Source organism: Hippocampus comes, unplaced genomic scaffold, assembly GCF_001891065.2.
Source record: "Hippocampus comes isolate QL1 unplaced genomic scaffold, H_comes_QL1_v1.1 scaffold36, whole genome shotgun sequence".
Taxonomy (NCBI): domain Eukaryota; kingdom Metazoa; phylum Chordata; class Actinopteri; order Syngnathiformes; family Syngnathidae; genus Hippocampus; species Hippocampus comes.
The window spans coordinates 4,191,677-4,203,727 of record NW_017805695.1 but is presented as its reverse complement, the minus strand read 5'-3'; the positions used below and the strand labels follow the sequence as shown (position 1 = coordinate 4,203,727).

Below are 12,051 nucleotides of genomic sequence, written 5' to 3'. Positions count from 1 at the left end.
GTAGGGAGACGTGACATACAAAACAAAAAAGAAAACAACAACAACTACTCACATTAAAAATAAATAAATAAATTGCTTTGTTATCCTCTATGGAGGAGACCATAAAACACAAGAGACCAAGGCAGTGAGAATCTCTTTTGAAGCGTGCCTATTTGGTCAGACTCCCTGCCGCAGAGGTGGAAATGGTTCTTACCATTTCAGCTTGAGGGCACATCGGGACTGCCGTTTGATTTAAAGAGACAACTGGTCTGACTTTATCTTCTTTTCACATGTTGAAACAACACAAACTCCCCCTCAAAAGAAAACTGGTGACACTGAGGGCTTTTGAGTGAAATGCAAAGGTGGAGGGATATACACACACGCCACCACTGAATCAGGTGACACGAACATGTATTTATTTGGGGCTACATTTGAAGTGTCCCGATACATAATGATGATTTACTGCAATATATTCTGTCACTTTTAATACTGTCCATCCTTCCATCTGATGCTTTTTGCTGTTGTCCAGCTACACATTTCCGAATCTGCTTATCCTCACAAGGGTCGCGGGCGTGCTGGAGCCTGTCTTCGGGCAGGAGGCGGGGTACACCCTGACCTGGTTGCCAACCAATCACAGGGCACACGTAGATTGACAACCCTCCGCGCTCACAATCACACTGAGGTACAATTCCGGGCGTTCCATCAACCTGCCATGCATGTTTTTGGAATGCGGGAGGAAACAGAAGCACCCGGAGAAAACCCACTCTCCGTGCCAGTCATTGAGCTTACAGGACTCGGCCTGTCAAAACAAGGTGCGTGCCAGCGGTGACATCTTTGTCCGATGCCGTGATTGGTCAAAACAAAAGTTTGGTAGGCGTGCGTAAGTTGTTGCATTAAGCAATCAGCACAGAGTATTGCAGTGAATGCCCCGCCTTTACCAAACAGTTCACATTCGAGCAGTACAAGATTGATTCTGTGGAGAACTTATGGTTATGGAAAATTTTTATTCACAACATATTTTTAATGTTCAGTTTTATTATCATTATGACTGTGCTGATTCTGATCCTTTAAGTTTTCATCTTACACGCTGTTTGAATTTTTCTCGAGTAGTTCACTTTGGAGACATGGCTTTTGTAAGCCAGTGAATATGCATGATTGGTATTTTGTTCATGAAACTAATTTGCATTTAAAACTGCTTAATAGCCATTATTGTGAATGCATCTTTTAGATTGCATTGTTCATGTCTCCGTTATCTCTGCGGCTGTCTCTTGCCCAGGTCATCATTTGAAATGGTAATTGTTGTTCCTCCAAATTAAGTAAACATTTAAATGTGCAGCATTAATATGACTGGAGCTGAATTTACATTATTTACATTTTTACTAAAATAACGATGACGACTGATGTGGCTGCCCCAAGAGTGGATTACGGTACTTTAGAAGTGAGAAAAGGCGCTGAAACATCACTCTTTCACACTGCAACCACCTTGTACACAGAGATGTTGATGATTTTTAAGCATCACGTTGGGCGCTAATGATTTCTGCATTGACTGATTCTGTCAAGGCTATTGATTTTTTTTTCCTGCCACACGGAAGAGTACAATCGAGAGGCAATCCTTGATATTTGCATTATGTCACTCACATCTCTGAACATATTAAGTTGATAGTCACACTACACTGGATAGCCATCAAGATGGTGTCTCAGTGGGTGGCGAAGGTAGCAAAAATTGAATTTGTCAACTTTTCTGACTAACGTTGGCAAAAATCAGCGGGTAGCCTCTGTCATGAGCGGCATTTAGCGATGCTTTGAGAAAAAGTGAATGTTTTGGCAATTGTCTGCACAAGACAGATGGTGACTATTCATGACTATTTCGGACACTAGGTCTAGCAACTATTTGCCACTGATTGGGAACCTTTGGGACTCTGAAAACTTATGGAGTAGCAGGCATAGACTCAACCCAATGAAAAGATGCGCAAAGCTTTCTCAGCATTACGTTTTCTGCTGTCCACCATCGATGATGGAAATGTGTGTCTCATAAAATTGAACACAAATGATTATGACTGTTTTGCAAACACTTGCCACTGTCAGCGAAATAGTCAATTGCTCAAACTTTTGAACATGTTCAAAATTTCCGACAAGAAACAACATTCGCGACAAGTACAACTGTTTGCAAACTTACCTTTTACAAAGACGTTACAAACCAGTACAAACCCCCCAAGAAAGAGCAACAGGGTAACAGAGACCTTGAAGTGAAATGGCATTCAAAGACGACCCTCTTACGGCAGAAACCCGATGTCAGCTGACCTCTAGAGGAAACCTTTTCGAAGAGATCTTATCTTGTGTACTTGTGTTCTTATCTCTTTCTACATGGTGCACCAAAGAGATTTACAAGGCAGTGGGTGCATTATGAACCACAGACAGCATGCATAGCAAGTTCCGATTTAGACAACAAATTGTTTTCGATGCCTGACCAACATTTCCTACACATTTCTAAAAACAACAGTTTATCACATATCCGACTTTATTTAGTTGGTTAATGAATCACATTTTCTCCCTCAAAAACAAAAAAACAAACAAACAAACAAACAAACAAACAAAAAAAACTAAAGAAAATGACTTAGTTCAACAGATATATTTTCAAATAAGTGAATGTCTGGCTTTATAAAGGGCTATTGGCACAGTAAATAGAAGACCCTTTTTTGGGGGGGGTGGAAAAGTGCAACGCTTCATTCCATTTGAAACTGAATCGTAGCTGTCTCCAACCACTGGTCCGTGGCCGAGTATAAGGCTTCAGGCCATTTGGTACTGGGTCACACAGTCGGACAAGCAGACACAAAGCAAAAATACATATACATAGCATGCCCATCTTACAGCGCATATACCTGTGTGTGTGTGTGTGTGTGTGTGTGTGTGTATATATATATATATATATATATATATATATATATATATATATGTGTGTGTGTGTGTGTGCGTGTGTGTGTGTGTGTGTGTGTGTATGTGCGCGCGCACGCGCGCGCGCGCCTAAATAGATTTGGCTTCAACTGTGGTTTCCCTTGCATAACTGGAGCTCAAAATTGAGACTTTGGGACTTTTAGGCACTTGTCATGGTTAAAGCACATTAAGCATGACAACTTTCATTACATTCATTAAATATGTATTTAAATGGATGAGTGACATACGCTCAAGACTGTGGTATTTGCAACATGTTCAAAGAAATCGCTATGTAAAAAAACACATCTAGAATTAAGATGGTGACGAGTTGCAAAAACCACAAATGCACACTCTACTACTTGGGAGTATCCCTTGTGGTCCGAAATATGACTCCCGAATGTAGACTCAGGGCTCTATTTTTGTGCACGCTGCGAGTCGAAGGCGAGGCGTGGTGTAAATCTGAGCAGGGGCGGGTTAGGCTGTGTGTTGGTAATTTTGCAGACTCACATCGCTTGGTGTAGTTAAAAACAAGCATTTTGCATCGCTTTGGGCATGAAAAAAGCCTACTTGATTCGCCAACAATCGAAGCAGCTCCTCTCCTTCCCTTTAGAAAACTGGGTTAAGTTGGCCACGGCAACAATTTTTATTTTTAATTGATATTATATTGAATGCAATTCTATTGATACCGATCAGGTGTCTATCACGATATATATATATATATATATATATATATATATATATATATATATATATATAAATGTACCAGCCCTAAGTACATGTATTATATACAGTACAATATATTAGGGTACATTCAGCCTTTAAATAAATAAATACATATACATGGTCTGCAGATGACAGTTAGTTGGCATGACCACAACACACATTTAGAATGCAGATGATTTAGAGCAGGGGTGTCAAACTCATTTCACATGGTGGGCCAAATACGGCCTCGGTAGATGTCAAGTGGGCCGGACCATTAAAATGATACCATACTTTGCTATAAATAACAAAAACAATATGTCTTCCCTTTGTTTTGGTATAAAGAAGCACAAGAACATGAGGAAAATGTTGAAATTTAATGAACATATCTTTTACAATACATTTCAGGAAGCACCTTACATTTCCTTCGACAAATGTGCAATTTACTTTTATCATTCACAAATATGCATTGCAACTGATCCCACTGATTGTACAAACTTTAACAAGTAATTGGTATTGAAAAATATAGTAATGCACTTTAAGATCAAACGAGATTTATAAAGAAAGGAAGTTTTAAACCATTTACACGTGCATATAAAATCTAAATGTAATCCCTGCCTACACCTTACAAACTAAGGAGAGTGCTATTAAATGTGTAAATGTGAGAGTGCTATTGATAGCGTCTGCTGTCATGGGTCTGTCTCAGTGACGGACTGAGGCTGCTGTTGTCTTCTTCTCTGATCAAAACAGTGTCCCCTTGCGGATACTCAATGAATTGCACCTGATTAAAAATATTAATTCTGTGTCTTTTATGCATTTTTTTTCACTTTTAAATTATCCTGCGGGCCTGATTGAACCTCCTTGCGGGCCGGTTCCGGCCCGCGGGCCGTATGTTTGACACCCCTGATTTAGAGGCTTCTTTCCAAATTATTTATTCAACTTTAACAGCTCGCTTCTTTTTTTTTTTTTTTTTTTTTTTTTTTTGTGCGATTGAGGTAGAAAATAAGCCGCGGCTAGATTGGGCCTTTTCAGATGGTAATTTGAGATTCAATTCAGAGGTGAAATGAATGTGAATTGCTGCATGCTTCGAGATGTTATCATCTAACCTTTCAATGCATTGTGTAGACGCATGTGTGTTTATGCGCTTGTGCGTGTATTACAATTGCTCATTTCTAAACTTGGCTGGTCCTGACCATGACTATCCTCTTAAATACAAGCAATAGTTGTGGGCAAAATGCGAACTCAAGTGATACAAGACTAGGTCATTAACAACTGATAAAGTGAATGTAAGTACACAAAAGAATGGTCAATGTGTCTCTTTTTGGGTCTAAAATGTTGGCCCATATTTATTGCCGACTTGATTTATCTGATTCACTGATAGGGAATGTGGCCATCAAGAGCAGTGTGTGGAGTACGTTCAAGCCCACATTGGTAAAGTTGAATATGCATGACTACGGGACTAAAGCCATACAATGAAGGAAAGTTTGTCAAAACATGCAAGGGAGAGAGAGGGGGTGAGGAGATGGGACGGGGGCAGTTTATGGTACCAAATTCTGTACCTTCTTGCTGTGCAGCAATGGTGCTAGCCCCTGCTTGTATCTAAGTCTTATTTCCTTAATGATTGTTGTTTAGAATGGTCATGGGCACTGACAGGATGATCTGGGAAGCACTTTACAGCAGAAAGCAAAGAGAGATAGAAAGTGCTTTAAATGTACAGGATGTTTTTTTTTAACCATATTAATCCATCCTGATTAATCCTTTTGCTAAACCAAATGAAACTAATGGCTTGGGTGGTAATCTTTATCTCACCAGGCTGAGGGTGAACTCAGTTGCAACAATGCAGAATGCAAAGAAGATTTATTGCGCCTCTGATTTTGCTTGTGGGGCCCGATTGCTATTTCCCTGGCTTACATTAAAAATACTATGGCAGTGGTCCTTAACCTTCTTAGAGGTACCGAACCCAACCAGTTAATATGTACATTCACCGAACCCTTCATTTGTGAAAAATAAATATATATATATATATATATATATATATAAACACATTTATTAAAATCAGAAAAAAGTAAATACTATTTCAAGGGATATGTATACAGTACTTTTTTTTTTTTTAATTGAATGACCTACTATCGCGACAGTCACACGTTGACTACGAAGCGAATTAAATTTCCCACAGCACTGATTGGACAAGCAATGTCATGTGATCATCTGCAGCGGGCGTGACTAATTGACATGTTGAGTCCGGTGTGTCTTAACTTCCATGGCAGAGGCTCCGTCGAAGCCCTGAGACTGATTCACCGAACCCCTAACGTTCGATCGAACCCAGGTTAAGAACCACTGAACTATGGGAACCAAAAACAACAAAGAAAACTGCAAAAAAAAAAACAAAAAAAACAACAAAAAAACAACAACAAAACTACGATACAGATGTGGTTCAAGCATGCCTGTAGAGTAACTGGGTAAAGGATTGACAAGTTCTTTAGAAGAAAGCGGATAAAATACAGCCATGTTTCCACCCAGGCAGTAAAGTAAATTCATCTTCCCCCTTACAACCAGGAAGGGATAAGCCTCATCTGGCTTAAGTTTGCTCCGTTTGGTGTGTGGGTGTCATGGAGGTTGCTACACAATTAGTGTGACACAACTAATTAAACGGGTTTCCATCACAACTTGCGCCTCAAAAAAAAAAAAACAAAAAAACACATTGAAAAGCAAAACTGTGAATTGGTGGTGAAGTGGCACAACGCGCTTCCATCACCCACATGCAAGAAACAGCAGACAAAAAGCGTGCATCAGTTATTTTTTTCCCCCAAACTTCACACTTGAGATAAATGAAATGGACAAGCCCACCAAACTACCTGTGGTGCTTTGTATATTTTTTATGTTTCAGATACCTTAGATATTGTAGATGTCATCGGTATACAAATCCTATGACTGCCGATCCCGATTGGACACTGTGCATTGTTTCACTGTCAGACCCTCCTGAGTGAATCATCACCAAAACACGGCAGATAATTTCAAGACAAACAGACATACGAAACCGGATCAGCTACTCAAAACTGAGATAGTTGGTTTTTCACAATGCTATCTAAAGGTGAGTGATCTGGATGCTGATTTTTTTTCTTTTTCTTTTATGGGTCATCCATGTCAAATCACCCCAAACAAATCTGAGAACGTTAACCAAGCAGAGTTTTTTTTGTTTTTTTTTTCATGAAACTTTGTATTCTTGTTGTTAGTGATGGCGCAACACAAAATCTCAAATTTTAGGTGAATCAGAGGAAGGGTTTAAGAGCTACGGTCCGATAAATTTGGAGACTTTTGGCAAAAAGGGGCGTGGCCGCCTTCATTTGCATTCTTACGCTTTAGGAACTACTGGGTAAATCTTTACAAAACAGGTATTGCTTGAAAGGGAATTCAACAGAGATTCAAAATACACAATTATTTCGATGATAGGTGCAGATTTTAGGAACTTGACTTTTTTTTTAACCCTGATTTTTACCTTGAAATGGACCTTGTGGATCAGGCAACCTTGATTAATTTTTTTCATGAAAACCCTCTCACGTTCCTAAATACATTTCAGTTTCTTTCTTTTTTTTTTTTTTTTTTTTTTTAACCAACAACAAGGAGTCAAAGTATCCATTCCCTCAGTTTTTATTCAAGGAATATTCAACTTCAACTGAACATTCAACTTTCAATGAAAACAGTGCATGATTTTTTTTTTTTTTTAACATATGGACACAATTTCACACTGTTTTGAGGACTACCTTGAACAAAGAAAAAAAACAACAAATAAAATCCAAAGAGGCTTAAGCAATTTGAAAGAGCTGGCTCCTTTTAAGTGAGTCAAGTCTCTAAAAAACATCCAGAATTTCCGTCACCACTGCAGTCGAACATATTTTGAAACTGCCTTTACTTAGAGCAGAGCAGGGGTGTCCAAGACCGGTTCTCAAGAGCCCCCAACAGGCCTACTTTAAACATCTCTCTCTTCCACGACACGTGATTCAAATGATCAGCTCATCAGCAAGCTTTGTAGAAGCCTGATAACGATCCTAAAATAGGCTAGATAGGGGCTCTCCAGGATCTGACTTGGGCACCCTTGACGAAGACATTTACATCCTTTGTCAACACCTTTGACACTCTTGTTCAGCTATTACGCTGAAGTTTTTGTTGTGTGTTCTAAAAAATATATGACATTGAAAAATGACCGTGTGCTCGCTGATACGTAAAATTCTGGATTGCTAAAAATCCTTAACCCTTTCATGCACCATGTAACCTGATAACATGATACGCGGTCCACTGTAGTAACCGCTGTCCCTGAAATGGTTTTAAACTATCCCTGTAATTTTATGATCCATATAATTTAGAAATAAGTTTGAGACAATTTTGTTTGCTTGCTTTCATGTGATCCATTCTGTGAAAGTGTCTCAGTCTCACGCTGTGGAATCAAGCGCTTTTCACCACAAAGCAAAGGAAGGATTGAAGATTTATTGGAGTGCTCTTGTGCGTCGGATGCACATCCCTATCATCGATCTGTTGAAGTATTACCACAGTAAGCTCACTCCAGTGCGTTGGCTTTCTCCCATCCCCCATTTATGTTTTGATCAATGAAGGTCTCCTCTCCGTAGTCAACCCGGAACCTCAAGAAGCTACAATGGGACCAGAGCCAAACGACTCACATACTTTTGGGGGGGGCTGTATTTCTCATTCAAAGCCATCAGTCCAATAAAAATAATCACTGACAGACATTTCTCAAATAACTTTGATGGCAGCGCTTATGGGAATTGCAGTTAAGATATAGAGACATTAGAAATGTCTACTACACATCGGGGCTTTGAAGAAATTACATCAACATAGCCAAATCGAAATATACTGCTGATCTCTAACTCTACTGGGAGAAAACCGTGACTGACTGATTCAGGTTGTTGTCAGCTCCTGTATGTATTGTACATACATTATTAAAATCATTTGAGCTGTCTTGTATGGCCCATTGTGGTTTGCATCGAAATCTTCAAAGGTATGCCACCCTACGCTTTACTCACTTTCAAACACACTTTTAACAATTACAAGACCCCCTACATGTCTTAACAATCAGTCAGGAGGTGCATGCTCCTGAAAAGCTCTGATGTAGTGAACAGCTCTTTTGCCAGAGGAGTTCACCGCAAGACCATTAGCATCTCCACTGCATTCACTTATTTTGCAATTCTTCTGCACTTACCAAGAAGGCTCCTGTAACAACCTCTATAAAGGAGCAAATGTAAACCAACAGCCGCACAGAAGAGTGCAGTACATGTTTAATATAATGCCACCACCACCACATTTCATTGAGTACAAGTCTTTCAAATATTCTGACATAACAAATATTACGCTGTCACTTGTGACAGCCCTGTTTCACCATTCAACATAAATGGACCAGAAACATTGCCACTTCAAGGTACACAAAGTACATTCAGACAACATGCTGACAATGCAGCAGTGGCAGTTAAGGGTATCTTGGTTGGCAGGAATATGCAGTTTACTTCATACCCTCACTAGCATTAATTACAACAGACAGTTAAAAAATTATATCACCATTTGACAACAATTAACTACAGTAAAAGCAATACAACACAAGAGGGAAGTTTGCTTCCAGAGCAAGGTGGCCTTCACGAAGGAACTGGACCTAACAACTTAGTCCCTCGATCTAACGTCGTTTACGCACAGACATCAATGTTACGGTCCCAAAATAAATAACTGCATAAATATGGGACATTAATACACATCATTGGAAATCGGTGTGTACATATGAGTTTACCACTATTTCACACACACAGACACCCACACACACACACACACACACACACCACCGTCGGTCACTGATCCCTCAGCAGTGGTGAACCAAATAACACGCAAGTGCCCCTTGATGTGCTCTCAAACAAGAATGACCTTTACGAGCACCCTAAGGGAAACTCTAGCTTGCAACCAAACATGCTCAATCCACTAGCTCTTGGCTGAAGTTAACAATGTATCACACCTGTTGTCTAATACACAGCTGAAGATCATTTTAAAGATGTCTAGATAAATGTCCTAAACAGACCATCAGACGCTCCTGAGGGGGGCATGACCTAAAGTGAGCTCAGCAAACTGTGCTATTGAGAGAGTGTTGTACATTTTGATTGACATATTTTATTAAGGAATATTCAATGTATGGTTTGTGGTGCACACTACCTACAGTCATGCAAAGAACAGATTCAGAGTGACTGAGTTGCAGCGGGTGATGCACAAGTTGAGCTGGGTTGCTGGGGACAATGCCTTGTTCAAGGGCACCTTGACAGCAGCCAACAAGACCAGCATTTTTCCGACCACCAGTGGTCATTTTTACATTTTTGTCAGCACCAGGTCTCGCACTATGACCCCTAAGTCCTTGCCGAGTGAACTATTTTCACCCACATGCTATGTCTTTAAACAATTTCATGCATGTACAAAACGTTACCCTAACCGGGACTTCAGGGAATATGGCGGAGAGGTTTAGTTGGTGGCAACGTCAAACTGGAATAAATTAGCATGACCCGAAATGAAAACAACATTTCATCCACTGCTAAATTATTGAAAAAAACAACAAAAAAAAAACACAGCACAGACCAGCATGGTTTTGTTGTATTTCTATGCTGGTCTTTCTGGTGTCACTGGCAAGACCACCAGCAAAAGCACACAAAAATCAGCCAGGGAGGTTGAGATACCTTGGAAGAAAAAAAAAATTATACAGATCTCATATCAAGACACACACTGTTGGTAAGGTATGACGGATGCATAGAAAACATCAAGATGTAAACAAAGTAGTGTACATACGATATGAGCCAGATTTAGAAGTGATTCCAAATTTAGATACTGGATGACAAGAATAATTACAGCATGGTATGTTCTTGATGACAATGGGAGTGGACAGAGCGTTGAAGCTCTTTCAGAGAAAATTCATCTCCAGAAACAGGATTTTTTTTTTCCAGTTATCTCCAGATGTAAGATTATTTCAGAACAGAAATAGAGACAATTCCCTTTTAGGATTAGAGTGGAGTTATTCAAATCATAACTAAAGCATATAAAAGCAGCAGCCGTAAAATATTTCCATCCCTTTATAAACTCTTAATCCAGGTTAAAAGAGTGAGTACACTACAAAGTCAAGATAAGTGTGGAACTGAATTAAATATTAATATCAGTGATGTCGCTAGGCTAAAATTTTGGAGGACTGATCAAACGACTACCTGCCTTCGAACGTGGAGGGAGTTTACCTTGGAAGATTGTGTTATCCGCAAACTCAAAACCGTTCACATTTTGGAAATGTGTGAAGGTTATTGGGTTCCTGAAGTTAGTTAGTGAAGGAATGAGTTGTGTAATGGGATACTCGATTGCCTTCACCCTTGATATTATGTATCTTACCATTTACAGGATGGTACTATAGTATTAATTTAAAACAGGATGAATATTTGACCATGGTCACGACAATAAAGCTTTTCAAGGTCAGATTTTCAAATAAGTACAGTTGAACTCCTCTACAATGAAATCATGTTTGCAGGCAGACATTTTTCACAACAGCGGACTTTTCACCATCGCAAATTTTATCTCAGGTGTAAACACATGCACACACACACACACACACACACACACACACACACACACACACACACACACACACGTATACAGTATGTGTACTCTTTATTTTTATTCCAATCGTGCATAAGTATGAGCATACACTTTTTTGATTTTGTTTAACATTGACATATATTTGTCTGTTGGTTGAAAAAAATCATTTGTACTCTTTGGCTTCCCTTACATCAATTTCTTGCATAATGTCTTTTACTTTGCTTCCTCCATCTTTCATCTTTATTACTTTTATCCTGTCTTCAAGTGTTAAAGCTTTTCTTTTCTTAACTCCTTGTGAAGAGCCTTGGTCTGCAAAGGTCCGTTTTGTAGCCATTTTATTTCAAGCAATGGAACGTTCGTGCTGTGTTTGAAACTACGAGTGACATTTTTAACCACGTGCTAACAATAACAAATTCTTTCTGTACGACTGCACATGTGTAAACCAGTGTGGTGGTTGCTGTTGCCGTTTCCGAGCTAAGCAGTAGGAGTCGCTGTGGCAGGCTGAGGTTGGATTAGACTTTTGCGGAAGGCTTGTTTTCGACGTAGTGAACCTCATTGCGAGGCAAAGATGGAGAAAAGGATTTCGTATTATGCAACAGGGGGACTTTTCGTTGTAGGGGGGAGCAGAAAACAGGGAATGGCTTTAATGCATTAAGATTTTTTCACACTAGGGGGTATTTTCGAACATGTAGGTTTTGTTGTAGAGGAGTTTCACTGTAAATATGAAGAGACAGAAAATAAATGACTGTATTTTCCGCACTATAAGGCCCTCGGAGTATAAAGTGCAGCTTCAGTGACTGGCCTATTTTAAAACAGTTTTCATATATAGTG

At 39.5% G+C, this 12,051-nt stretch overlaps 1 protein-coding gene across 2 annotated transcripts in view; it reads right to left on the bottom strand.

Annotated features, from left to right (window-relative positions):
* The window catches only part of adgra1b (adhesion G protein-coupled receptor A1b), a 141,534-nt gene that overhangs the window by 42,476 nt on the left and 87,007 nt on the right, over positions 1 to 12,051 (bottom strand). The gene's annotated exons all lie outside the window — the stretch shown is intronic.